This window comes from Ovis aries, chromosome 17 (genome assembly GCF_016772045.2).
Source record: "Ovis aries strain OAR_USU_Benz2616 breed Rambouillet chromosome 17, ARS-UI_Ramb_v3.0, whole genome shotgun sequence".
In the NCBI taxonomy this organism is placed as follows: domain Eukaryota; kingdom Metazoa; phylum Chordata; class Mammalia; order Artiodactyla; family Bovidae; genus Ovis; species Ovis aries.
In genome coordinates this window covers 13546909-13560711 of record NC_056070.1, presented here as the reverse complement: position 1 = coordinate 13560711, position 13803 = coordinate 13546909, and the positions used below count along the sequence as shown (strand labels likewise).

Here is a 13803-nt window from a genome sequence, read left to right as displayed (position 1 = left end):
ATTTTTAATCCTTTTTTTTCAAACTTTTTACTGAAGCATGTATTCAGAAAAGGCCCCAAATCATAAGCATACAGTATGACAGTGTTTTATAAGTGACACACACTGTAACCAGCACCCAGAAGAAGGGATGGAAGGATACAGGTGGCCTGAAGACCCCTCATTTCTGTTCCCAGTTACCTCCCCTGCCAAGAGGAATCATCCTGTGACCTCTAACAGCACAGATTAGCTTCTCCCATTTTTTAACTTCCCAGGTAGCACAATGGTAAGGAATGCACGTGGCTCAGGTTCGATCTCACATGGGTGGGCGTGATCCCCTGGAGGAGGAAATGGCAACCCACTCCAGTCATCTTCCCTAGGAAATCCTATGGACAGAGGAACCCGCTAGGCTACAATCCATGGTGTCTCACAGAGTTGGATATGACTAACTGACCTAGCACATTTTTGAACTTTGTATAAGTGGAATTGTATAAGATGTACTTGTTTCTGGTTTCTTTTGCCCAACATTATCTGTGAGATTTGTCTGTATTATTCTCAAGGATGCTTAAAACGCCACTATGTGAGTGACTTTCTAATTCTTTCTATGCTAAGTTAACCTCACGAGCCCATGTGCAAATTGAAATCCCCAAATTTCAGGTCTGTTTTGGAAGAAAAACATTCCAATAATCCAAAAAGTTTACTAAAAGCATTCATTTAATTCCCCTTTAAAACTATTTGTAGGTTATAAATTGTGTATGTTTTTCTGAAAAAATCACTGACTAACAAATGGAGATTCTTGTCCTTTTTCCACCCCAGAAAGCATTCATTGTCTTTCGTAAGAAAAATATAGGTTGACGTTGGTGTTGCAGAACAAAAAGGGATAATCAATGCTAAATGGTCTGTGATGGAGGACATCGTGTATACCCATGTGTCACACAGCGATGATGATAGCTTTGCTTCTCTATTTAACAGTATGCATTTTCTTTCACAATAAGAGAAGTACCCATCTACACGCTGTAAGGGTTCTTTTCCTCCTTGAGTGTCCTTCATGAGAAGCAAACTAACGAATGAAAAAAAAATCAGGAATCAGATGCCTTGGTGATTATTGCAGTTGGCGATATTAAGAACAAACATCAAACCAGTGTTAATTCATAAACTAGCAGCCTTCTAACGATTCAGAATGCAGTCTGGGGTTTCACTCGGATCTAATGCCATTAGTTTTGAAATAGCCATTGTTATTCCATTATGTTTGTCAAAGTTGATACGCTTTTGCAAGCTTTCTGCTGTATTACTCATGCTAAAGGTTTCTCTCTTCCTATGGATTGTTTAGTCTGTTGGTGGTGAGTTGAGGTGAATGTTACACCTTCAGTCCATTATTAGTGTCTAATTACCAGGGTTGCCGTGAGGGGCCTTGGCTCTGCGATCTCGGGGCCTCCTCTCGTAGGGTGGTCTCAGAGTGACATACCTCAAAGGCCTGCCTTTTCACTGTGGTGCCTGTTTCTGGTGAGTCCTGTCACGTGTGGGGCCAGGGTTAAGAGGTGTGTTTGGTTTTGAGGAGGTGGGGGGGTTTTAACAGAGTCCCAGAGACACCGTCCTTGTACACAGGCCTACGCATACATTTCAAAATTAAACTGACTGTAAGAAAACAAATGTTTTCATAAACATTTGTTGGGAGCCGCATGCTGTTTCGATTTGGATGCCAACGTTTATTATTATAGTAGCTCTCCCGACACGAGTGGAAGGTCTGTATAAGCAGACACTTTAGTATATGTGAATGGGGCTATTTTGGAAACACGAGCAAATTACTACCCTCACAATGTTAATAGGATGTCTGCTTCAGGGCACAACTGCTTTTCTAAAACACTTTAGGGAGAATTTGAAGAAAGAGCCTCATCAACCAAAAAATAATAATTAATAATAATAATCCACAGATATTTCTTGTTACAACAAATATCTCATTCCAATTAAAATCTTAGATTAACTGTATTCTTGTGGAGGAACCCCAGACTTGTTCAAATAATGTTTTCAAAATAAATTTCAAGTATCAGTTGACTCATGGCTCTAAAAGAGGAGAACTATAAATCATAGAAATCTTATGTTCTGCATTGTGTCATAGACGTTCCATTCTTACACACCGTAAGATTTGTGTTTTCTCTCTTTTTTCCTGCACACACACACACACACCAAAATGAAGCTTGTAGACACAGCAGTGGAAGGAGAGGAGAAGGTGGGATGAACTGAGAGAGTAGTACCGTGTGTAAAACAGAGAGCTCGTGGGAAGCTGCTGTGCAGCACAGGGAGCTCAGCTCAGTGCTCTGACATGATCTAGAAGGGTGGGAGGGGAAGGAGGCTCACCAGGGAGGGGATATGTGAATACATACAGCTATTCACGTTTGTTGTACTGCAGAAGCCAACACAACATTGTAAAGCAACTTTCTTCCAGTTAAAAATAAGTTTTTAAAAAGAATTTGCGGGAATTTATAAATGATATGCCATATTCTTGGGTCATTTTGACAAGATCGGATGAGGTCCCAGCATTACCACCTCCATCTGTAAGGACAGTCTGGTCTCAGGCTATCTATTGTTTGAGTTCTTGGCCGCGCAGCGGTGTCCGACTCTCTGTGACCCCATGGACTGTAGGCCACTAGGCTTCTCTGTCCATGGAATTCTCCAGGCAAGAATACCGGAGTGGGTTGCCATTTTCTCCTCCAGGGGATCTTCTCGACCCAGGAATCAAACCCACATCTTCCACGTCTCCTGAATTGCAGGCAGATTCTTTACCACTGAGCAAACCTGGGAAGCCCCCAGCCTATATGTTACTTAACTATTGACATAAACGTAAAATCCTTTACAGTGGGCATCCTTCTCAGAAAGCATGGTTTGATAGCCTATTATAAAAAACCATTGTAAATGCCATTGTAATCAAAGAAAACTTCCATGAGAATACAACCAGCTTTCTCTACAGCTTAACTAGGACATAGGCGATTTTAAGGGAAAAGCAGAAAAGAGACGAATATTGCCTCCATCTTAGCATGGGGATACCTTCAGAGGTAGAAAAATTAAGTCTCATGGCGGAGTGAAGTTAGGATTGAATCAATGCCAATCTCCCAGTTTACTGGCCCACCTCACTAGGTCCCCTGAAGCCTCGAGTATTGGGTTCTGCGTGCCGTGGTCTGGGACTCCTTCAGCCAGCATGTCAATGCTGAGCACGGGAACTGGGCCATCATGTTAGTTTCATTTAGTAGTGCCCCCCAAGGCTGGTTAAGACAAGAAGTTGATCCTGGCAAGCCCAGTAGTCAGATGGTCTTGTGTCTGAATCTTGGAATCTGGATGCCACCACACTGCTCCTCTGCCTGTCTGTCGAGTGCAGGTGAGCATCCTGCTTCTGCCTCGCAGAGCGCTGTGAAAATAATATAATGGATTTAAAGCCTATGCTGTTCTTTAGTATCATTGGTGCTCATTCCATGCACTCAAGGATTATTTCAGGTGATTGATCTCACAACTTTTGAGGTTGTTTTAGTGCCAAAATTGGGGTCAAGATGTCCACAGAGTTTTAAAGAACTCTGTAACCCCATGGACCTTAGCCCATCAGGATCCTCTGTCCATGGGATTCTCCAGGCAAGCATACTGGAGTGGGTTGCCATTCCCTTCTCCAGGGGATTTTCCTCACACAGGTATTGAACCCAGGTCTCCTGCATTATAGGCGTGTTCTTTACTGTCTGAGTCACCAGGGAAAGAACTCTGAGTCTAGTTTTCAATTGTTCAGGTCATGTCTTAGAGGCTTGTTCTTCGTTAAATCTTTTCAGAATCACACAAGTGCTCCTGAGGAGCGGAAATGAAAGAATTCTAACAGAGTTATGAATTTACCAAGCTTCATTTTTCTAGAATGCAAATCTTTTCACACTATTGAAAAAGATTCTTTAATTTTTGTATCAGATGAACTGAAACTGAAGGCCCTTTTTTGACCTGGAAATATTTCCAGGGTTATTTCTCCAGGAATTTGTAAAACAACATCATTCTTAAACATACTGAGTTAATTACCATGTACCCAGTCTTTTTCTATTTTAACACCTTGCTTATCTATTATACCGACTCAAATCACACAGCCCATTCCCTTAAGAGGTCTATAAATTAACAATGCAAATTCCCAGCTTCAGAGGTTATTTTACAGAAACATCCTATCTCCAGACTTCTGTATGACCAATATCAAAAACTGCCCTCATGCCTAAACCAGGGTGTCTATGTATTTATGGTTTTACTGTTCATATACCAGCTGCTAAAAGAAAAACTATGACTTTTAATCTCATCTTGAAATCACTCCTAATTCACTTAAACCCTTGCTGTTTAAGGATTGTTGCTGCTAGTAACAACAGTTTGCAATGTTCTTCTGTTTAGGTATGGGTTATTTGGAAGTCTGAAAACTAATAAATATGATGGTATTAATATTTTTAAAAACCTGCTCTTCTGTATCCTCCCCAATATGCCCCCCCACACTGTTCTTTATTTACTTTTTTCTTAATATCTTCATCCTACTACTTAGTATGCTGGATGCTGAAGAGTGCTTTTTTTTTTCCACCAAAAAAAAATCACTTCATGAGAGGAAATTGGTTCTGTTTATCCTTCGCATATGTCTCAGGGAGCTGGCAGGCAGCTCTGCCATCCTAAAGAAAGCCATGCATAATGGAGAGGGTTTAGCCCAATAAGCCAGTCTAGTCCCAACTCATCAGTCGGAGTTTTATGCAAGTGGCCTCCCTAGGCTGATAAATCCCCGCAGTGCCTGTTGACCCAGCTGCCAGGTCCTCTTGCTGCAGGCGGTGTTTTCATGGCCACCCTGACAGTAATACAAACTGTTTAGCAGCTCCATTGACCTTTCAGCTATTAACAGGGACACAGGCTCGACAAGGGACTCGTTTTCAAACATGACAGAATTTCTTAACACTAGAGGTCATGAACAAGTATATGCCTTATAAAAATCCATTCAGTGTGGTGGATTTGAAGTCAAAAAGACAAGGGAAGCATGGTCCACATTTTTGCTATGGTTTTTCTACATTTCCAGTCACCAAAAATGGCATACACTTAGGTGCCTGCTTACATTTTACTCTCGATATGTATAGCTTATGCTGTGGTGTGCAATCGTTTTAGCTAACAAATCCTTCCTAAATTTCCAGAAGCATCTGACAATTTAAAGATATATTACAAAAGAATGGGATAAGATAAACTTTTAATGAATGGATGAGACTGCATACATAATATATGGTAATGGTCTAAGGATAACTGGAGTTTTATTCATTCTTTACCAAGGCTTGTTGTATGTGTATATATGTACACAGACATGCTTAAAGACATTCAAATAGTCCGTACAAGTCTATGTAGCACCATCACCTATTTCAAGGTACATACAAAATATATCATAATTTATTTAAAATTTTTATTGAAATGATCCTGTTATTTTAAAAGCCTATACTATAAGACTTCTTATATTTAGATCCTATTTTCTGAAGATGTCACATGTGACTACAGTATTCAAGGGAATTTTCTGCTTTATATTAATTATATGAAAGTGAAAGTGAAGTCGCTCAGTCGTGTCCGACTCTTTGCGACCCCATGGATTGTAGCCTATCAGGCTCCTCCGTCTATGGGGTTTTCCAGGCAAGAGTGCTGGAGTGGATTGCCATTTCCTTCTCCAGGGGATCTTCCCGACCCAGGAATCAAACCCAGGTCTCCTGCATTGCAGGCAGAAGTTTTACATCTGAGCCACCAGGGAAGCCCCTATATTAATTATATAGCCTTCCTTAAACTATCAGTTTTGAATGTTGGTATATCAGTTCCTAGAGTAATTGTACAGATAGCTGTGAAAACTTGATTGAATTGTCACTTACAAGTGGCATTTGTTAGAAAGGCAGAAAATGGAGAATATAAAGAGCTAAAATTATATTCTTCAAAAAGAGACTCATTTGTTGAATCAAAAACTTTTACAAGCATTTCTTTTTTTTTCTTTTTTTGTTTATTTTGTTAATAATTTATTTTTTATTGAAGGATAATTAAAAGTATTTCTTTTCAATATCCGTGTTTCTTCCCTGCCTGGGACAATGGTGGAAATCTGTTATTACCAAACCTTCTGAATATCATACTTTTATTGTAAGACAGTATATTATCAGATATTACAGTTCTTGAGATAAAGACAGATTTAATCTTGCGTGGAACAGCCACATAAATTTGTAAAAAATGCTTGCTAGAGGAAGATGCACTTTCTAAAGAGACATATTGTACCCTAGCATCATTTTTTTTAACTAATTCACTTTATTTGATTTAAAAAACTCTTGCTTAAATGCCTCATTTTTATCAATATTGACAAGTGAATCAAAAGGTGTAACATCAAAATTTGAAAATTTGGCATTCTGATAGTCTTCAGAGAATTTAAGCTGACATTTTTGTGCTATTTTAAAGGATAGAAACTTGATTCAAATCTTACTTACCATTTAAAACATTGGTCACCAACGTTTCTTATTTAGTGTCTGATATTTTTACACTAAGTTTTTAAATTTAAAAAATTTATTTTGGATATAAAATTCTGAACAGAATTTGGTTCCTCCTTTATATTAGGATGCAATTGCATTGACTTTTTATTGAACCCTAATTTTTCAGTTTTTATTTTCTATCCTATCAGAGTAAGTCTAGTTATACAAGATTAAATCATGAGATGTAATGAGTCCGCAGGTATCTTTGGCTTGTCTCCTGTGTGCAAGGTATTTTATTATGTGTTATGAAAGTGAAGTGAAAGTTGCTCAGTCATGTCCGACTCTTTGTGACCCCATGTTCTATACAGTCCGTGGAATTCTCCAGGCCAGAATACTTGAGTGGAAAGCTTTTCCCTTCTCCAGGGGATATTCCCAACCCAGGGGTCAAACCCAGGTCTCCTGCATTGCAGACAGATTCTTTACCAGCTGAGCCACCAGGGAAGCCGAAGAATATACTGGAGTGGGTAGCCTCCATTATGCGTTATGAAGGGACACATGAGGATTTGGTCCTTTTCTCTAAGGAGCTTATTTTTATCTTAAATCAAGAGATTGCACACATTGTCTAAAACATTAGCAATGTTCTCAGAGATAAATATTGCCACTCTGGAACAACAAAATTATGTCAAAACATGGTATATTATAAATTGCCAAATTAATGGTCCAGAAGCCAATATGTACCAAGGTGGGTAGAACTCACCATAATTTGGCTTCACAGCAGTCTGTTCTGCTATGCTGTGATTTTCTTTCAGACTAATTAACTCACTTATAAAAGGATGGTTGCATAACATGGAAATTATATAGCTTTCCAAGCCGCTAAAGCCAGAATGACAAGAGGATCAAGGCCTCAGCCTGACTTGTCCAGGCAGAAGGAGCCTCCCGAGTTGAGTTAAAACAAGAAAGAAGCATGGCACTAAGTTCCCCCACCCAACCCCAGGGCCGTTGCATGGCTCTTCGCAGGTTTCACTTCCCCCTGAGATCAAAGCCTCACTTCTGTGGTTTTTCACTGTGTGTGTGTGTGTGTGTGTGTGTGTGTGTGTGTGTGTGTGTTTTAATTAATTTTTATTGGAGTATGCTGCTGCTTCAGTCATGTCCGATGGTGTGACCCTAAGGACTACAGCCTGCCAAGCTCCTCTGTCCATGGGATTCTCTAGGCAAGAGTACTAGAGTGGGTTGCCATGCTCTCCTCCAGATCTTCCCAACCCAGGGATCAAACCCGGGTCTTCTGCACTGCAGACAGATCCTTTGCCACTGAGCCACCAGGGAAGCAGTTGCTTTATAATGTTGTGTTAGCTTCTGCCGTGCATCAGTGAGTCAGCCGCGCATATGTATGTATGCCTCCCCTTTGGACTTCCTCCCCACACAGGTCACCTCGGTGCAGTAAGTAGAGCTCCCTGTGGTACACACCAGGTTCTCATCAGTTACCTGTTTTATACTTGCATGCTGTCACTCAGCCGTATCTGACTCTGGGTGACCCCATGGACAGTGGCCCACCAGGCTCCTCTGTCCATGGGATTTTTCAGGCAAGAATACTGAACAGTGTGGGTTGCCATTTCCTCCTCCAGGGGATCTTCCCAACCCAGGGATTGAACCCATGTCTCCTGGCTCTCCTGCCTTGGCAGGTGGATTCTTTACCACTGAGCCACCTGGGAAACCCCTATCTTATTTTATACATAGTGTCAACTGTGTGTGTGTGTCAGTCCCAGCCTCCCAATTCCTGCCGCCCCTCTCCTTTCCCCTTTGGTATCCATATATTTGTTCTCTACATCTGTGTCTCTACTTACGCTTTGCAAATAATATCATGTACACCATTTTCTAGATTCCACATTTATGCATTAATATACGATATTTTGTGTGCTTCTGATCTTCCCTGAGTGACTCTCTCCTCCACCTGCAGGTGACTCTGGTATCCCTGGGATACCCTCTCCATGACACCACATTTTACTTTTGTTAGTGCCTTAGGTACAGAGTTGCATAGATCTTGAAGAGTCTGCTTCAGCTCTATTTTTCCTATAAACCTTATTTTTATTAGACAATACAAGATTTTTCAGGAACAAGCCCACTGAGCTAAAGTGAAATGCCTATATTTCTAATAATTATAGTAGACCAGTTTCTGAATTAAGGACATAACAAAAATAGTACAAGAAACACCTAAGGCAATTTAATAAAATTGGACTTTGTTTCTCCCTAAAAGCAAACAACCTTGTCTAGTTTCATTAGTCATTTCTCCTAGGTTCTCCTTTCAAGGAAATATATACCTTTTCATTTCCTAATTTTCCCCTGGAAATAAATGCATTGAGTTAAGCTGATAAAGTTGAATGAAGGCAATTCACACGCCCTTTTAGATACTTGTGTATCTTGGTGGTGGTGTTTGGATAGGGAGGTTAATAAAGGGCCTGAAATACAGTGCCTAGCTCCCTTTGTTCCTGAAGAGGACCAGTTGAGTAAAAATCTATGCTAGAAAAGAATTCCAGATTATCTTGAATTAGGCTGTGTGAGAGTCATTTCATATTTTCATCCATGTTCTAATCTTCTAAATTGGGAGTAGCAAGGTCAGCCCTATCTCAGAGGATAAAGTTGAATATGAAATTACTGGAAGGCTTAAGTGGCTTTGGTATCTGCTTTTATTTGGGTTGCATCTTTAACTATTGAACAAAACTGAGCAGGTATTTATGAACTTTCTAATAATCTTATTAACACTACCACACAACTGCACTCTTTTCTCATGCTAGCAAAGTAATGCTCAAAATCCTTCAAGCTAGGCTTCAACAGTGTGTGAACTTGAGAACTTCCAGATGTACAAGCTGGATTTAGAAAAGGCAGAGGAACTAGAGATCAAATTGCCAACATCTGCTGGATCATTGAAAAAGCTAGAGAATTCCAGAAAAACATCTACTTCTGCTTCAGTGACTGTGCTAAAGCCTTTGACAGTGTAGATCACAACAAACTGTGGAAAATTCTTAAAGAGATGGGAATACCAGACCACCTCACCTGCCTCCTGCAAAACCTGCATGCAGGTCAAGAAGCCACAGTTAGAACTGGGCATGGAACAACAGACTGGTTCAGAATTGGGAAAGCAGTATGTCAAGGCTGTATATTGTCACTCTGCTTATTTAACTTATGTGCAGAGTACATCATGTGAAATGCCAGGCTGGATAAAGCACAAGTTGGAATCAAGATTGCTGGGAGAAATATCAATAACCTCAGATATGCAGATGACACCACACTTATGGCAGAGAGTGAAGAAGAACTAAAGAGCCTCTTGATGAAAGTGAAAGAGGAGAGTGAAAAAGTTGGCTTAAAACTCAACATTCAGAAAACTAAGATCATGGCACCCGGTCCCATCACTTCATGGCAAATAGATGGGAAAACAATGGAAACAGTGAGAGACTTTATTTTGGGAGGCTCCAAAATCACTACAGCCATGAAATTAAAAGATGCTTGCTCCTTGGAAGAAAAGCTATGACCAACCTAAACAGCATATTAAAAAGCAGAGACATTACTTCACCAACAAAGGCCCATCTAGTCAAAGCTATGATTTTTTTCCAGTAGTCAGGTATGGATGTGAGAGTTGGACTATAAAGAAAACTGAAGAATTGCTGCTTTTGAACTGTGTTATTGGAGAAGACTCTTGAGAATCCCTTGGACTGCAAGGAGATCCAACCAGTCCATCCTAGAGGAAATCAGTCCTGAATATTCATTGGAAGGACTGATGCTGAAGCTAAAACTCCAATACTTTGGCCATCTGATGCGAAGAACTGACTCATTGGAAAAGACCCTGATGCTCTGAAAGATTGAAGGCAAGAGGAGAAGGGGATGACAGAAGATGAGATGGTTGGATGGCATTACCAATTCTATGGACATGAGTTTGAGTAAGCTCTGGGAGTTGGTGATGGACAGGATAGCCTGGCGTGCTATAATCCATGGGGTCGCAAAGAGTCAGAGACACTGAGTGCCTGCACTGAACTGATGTATGGATATGAGAGCTGGGCAATAAAAAAGGCTGAGTGCTGAAGAATTGATGCCTTTGAACTGTGGTGCTGGAGAAGACTATTGAGAGTCCCTTGGACAGCAAAGAGATCAAACCAGTCAATCCTAAAGGGAATCAACCCTGAATATTCATTGGAAGGACTGATGCTGAAGCTCCAATACTTTGGCCACCCGATGTGAAGGTCCGACTCATTGGGAAAGACCCTGATGCTGGGAAAGACTGAAGGCCAGAGGAGAAGGGGATGACAAAGGATGAGATGGTTGAATGGCATCACTGATTCAACAGACATGAGTTTGAGCAAAGGTGAAGACAGAGATGGTGAAGGACAGGGAAGACTGGGGTGCTGCAGTCCATGGGGTTGCAAAGAGTCAGACACGACTGAGTAACTGAACAACAATAGCACTAGGCAGTCCAACAAATATTGTTATATTAATGCATATATGTGGAATCTGGAAAAATGGTATAGATGATCTTATCTGCCAAGCAGTGATAGTGACTCAGACATAGATAACAAATGCATGGACACTATGGGGGAACAAATGTTTGGACACACTGTGGACACTCCTGTGTCTGAGTGATCACGTGCTCAGCAGTTAAGTCACAGACCTTAGAACAAAGTCAACCTTGGACCCAGAGAAAAATGCCCAAGCCTAGCCCCACTCTTCAGTGCCTTTCAGAACAGAAAAATGCAGTGGTTTGAGAAATAAGGTAGAGCACTGGTTTCCCCATTCTAAACTTGAATTATAGAAATATACAGTACAAATTAATAACGTTTAATATGATCAATAATGTACATAACTTCAGAGGTATTCTTGAATTTGTTTTCTTTTCCTTCATCCCAATATCAGGGTTACGGAGGACATACATAAAAAGATTTTTCTAAGTGGCCTACATGTGATATAATATCAAAGAAGGCATTCCTTAAGAATGAAATGAAAGCAAGGAGCTCTTAAAACATTCAATTTTTTGATAGATCTCAAACGGTACTTGAAAAATATTGTTAGGAAGTGTGTGTTGCCATCTATATAGCCATGAAGTCCTGTGAAACCAGTTTTGCATGATTACACAGAAACAGATTCCATAGTCTCCATTCTCTGACCTGGAATAGGATCGTATTATGAATATATAAGATTCCTCACAGCCAAATTGAATTTGTATGGTGTATTATCATTTTAACAGGTGCTACAAAATGGTTATATGTAGTCGGAATCCAAACTTCTACTCCTCATGGGTAAACTGAAACCTAGAAAAGAGAAATGTCAACATGAATAAGAAGAATTTAGTGGCCACTCAAACCAAAAAAAATTATCCAGACTGAAAATAAACAAAAATTCCTTTGTATGTTGACCTTGGAGAAAGACCCTAAAATGAGTATTTAAAAGATGACACAGTATTGATATACTAGTGCTCATTCCTATGCCTCAACTATACAAATGGGAAAATAGTAAAAATCTCACCGATCATGAGAAGTTTTCCATTTTCTTAATTTTTTTTTTGAGGCAAAAGTGCTGAGTCAGGATTTTAGAACCAATGCATGTTTATGGATTATCACCTACGTATCCAAATGCTTCCAGAGTGAGGAGATCCATTAAGCCATCAAATCTGGTGGTGCAGGAAGGCTGCCTCCTTGTGCAGAGGTCATATTCCGTCTAGTCAAAGATTCCAGAATATTCTGTCCTGGGAGCTACTGACCACATTAATTTATGGCCCCCCATTAATCGCCATTGGCTGAGAATGGCCCTAAATTAGAAAAGTCCCTCTGTAACTTGACTGTGCACGTGAATCTCTTGATAAACTGAGTGAAGTGCAGGCTCTGATTCTATGTATCTGGGGAGGGGCCTGAGATTCTACATTTCTAACAAACTCCTAGGTGGTGCTAGGCCTGCTGTTCTGTGTCACACTGAGTAATGAGGATTTGGACTTAACAGTTTTGCCTACCTCATGAGAACTGGAAAAAACATGAAAATAGTTTTGCAAAAAAAAAAAAAGGGGGGGGGGAGCTGCCATTAACTAAAATAGAGAAGCTCCTCCCTCCTTGTAGAAGGATCAGGATTGTGTGCATGCCAAGTCACTTTAGTCATGTCTGACTCTTTGCAGCCCTAGCAACTGTAGCCTTCTAGGGTCCTCTGTCCATGGGATTCTCTAGGCAAGAATACTGGATGGATTGCCACGCCCTCCTCCAGGGGATCTTTCTGACCCAGGAATCAAACCTGAATCTCTTACGTCACCTGCATTAGCAGGTGGGCTGTTTACCACCAGCACCACCTGGGAAGTCTGAGGGCCAAGATTGAGGTGTGGATATCAGAAGCTCAGTTTGGACTATGTAAATAATGCTGAAGTCACACATACTACAATTCTCCAATTGCAAATAGTAGACTAGAAATATTTTCTCTATTCCTCCTTAGAATTTCCATTAGGATCCTTTTATTATTCCCCATTTTATAATTTTTGGGGTTCAATGGTAAAGAACCCTCCTACCAATTCAGAAGATACAGGTTTGATCCCTAGATCAGGAAGATCCCTGGAGATGGAATGGCAACCTACTCCTATATTCTTGCCTCGAAAATCCCATGGACAGAGGAGCCTGGCAGGCTACAGTCCATGGGGTCACGAAGAGTCAGACATAACTGAGTGACTAAACAACAACAATTGTATAATTTAATTTTCTACTTCCTATTATGAAGATGACTAGTTGTCAAAAAAAAGGAAAAGAGTCCTGTAAAGGTTTTAGTTGTGAGGGATCGCTTTTGCATGTGTCCTAACGTGACTGTGGATAAAGGAATAAGGGAATTCCTTGGTGGTCTAGTGGTTAGGACTCTGCTCTCTCACTGTTGAGGGCCTGAGTTTGATCCCCGGTCAGGGAAATAAGATTCCACATGAGGAAAAAAAAAAAAAAAAACGAGTAAGACGGTTCTTACATCACCTCCTAAATCACCTCAAGCAGAACATTGTCTAAGAGAAGCTGAAGAATAAGCTCATCTTCTGAAACTTTCAACAACTCAGAATCTTATAAAAGAGTATTACTCATGATCAGTGTACCTTGTTTTACAATAACATGGATTTAAGATCTGAACCCCTTAAAAAATTTCAGAATGAACACTTTACTCTTTATTAAGACACAGTAGATCAGTCTCTGCAGCACTCACTCTGAAGATCAGGCATGCTAAGACAGAACTTATCCCTGTGCATCCATACAGATGGATAGAGACTTCCCATTGATTGAGTCAGTCACTTATTAAATTAAAGATCCTAAAATTAAAATCATTCTTTAACCCACTACACAGAGACAGTCACCATTGGCCTTAGCTAGTCACAAAAAGT

General features: G+C 40.3%; 1 protein-coding gene across 1 annotated transcript in view; it reads left to right on the top strand.

Annotated features, from left to right (window-relative positions):
* HHIP (hedgehog interacting protein) overlaps positions 1-13803 on the top strand; it is a 116182-nt gene that overhangs the window by 86758 nt on the left and 15621 nt on the right. The window lies entirely within an intron of this gene.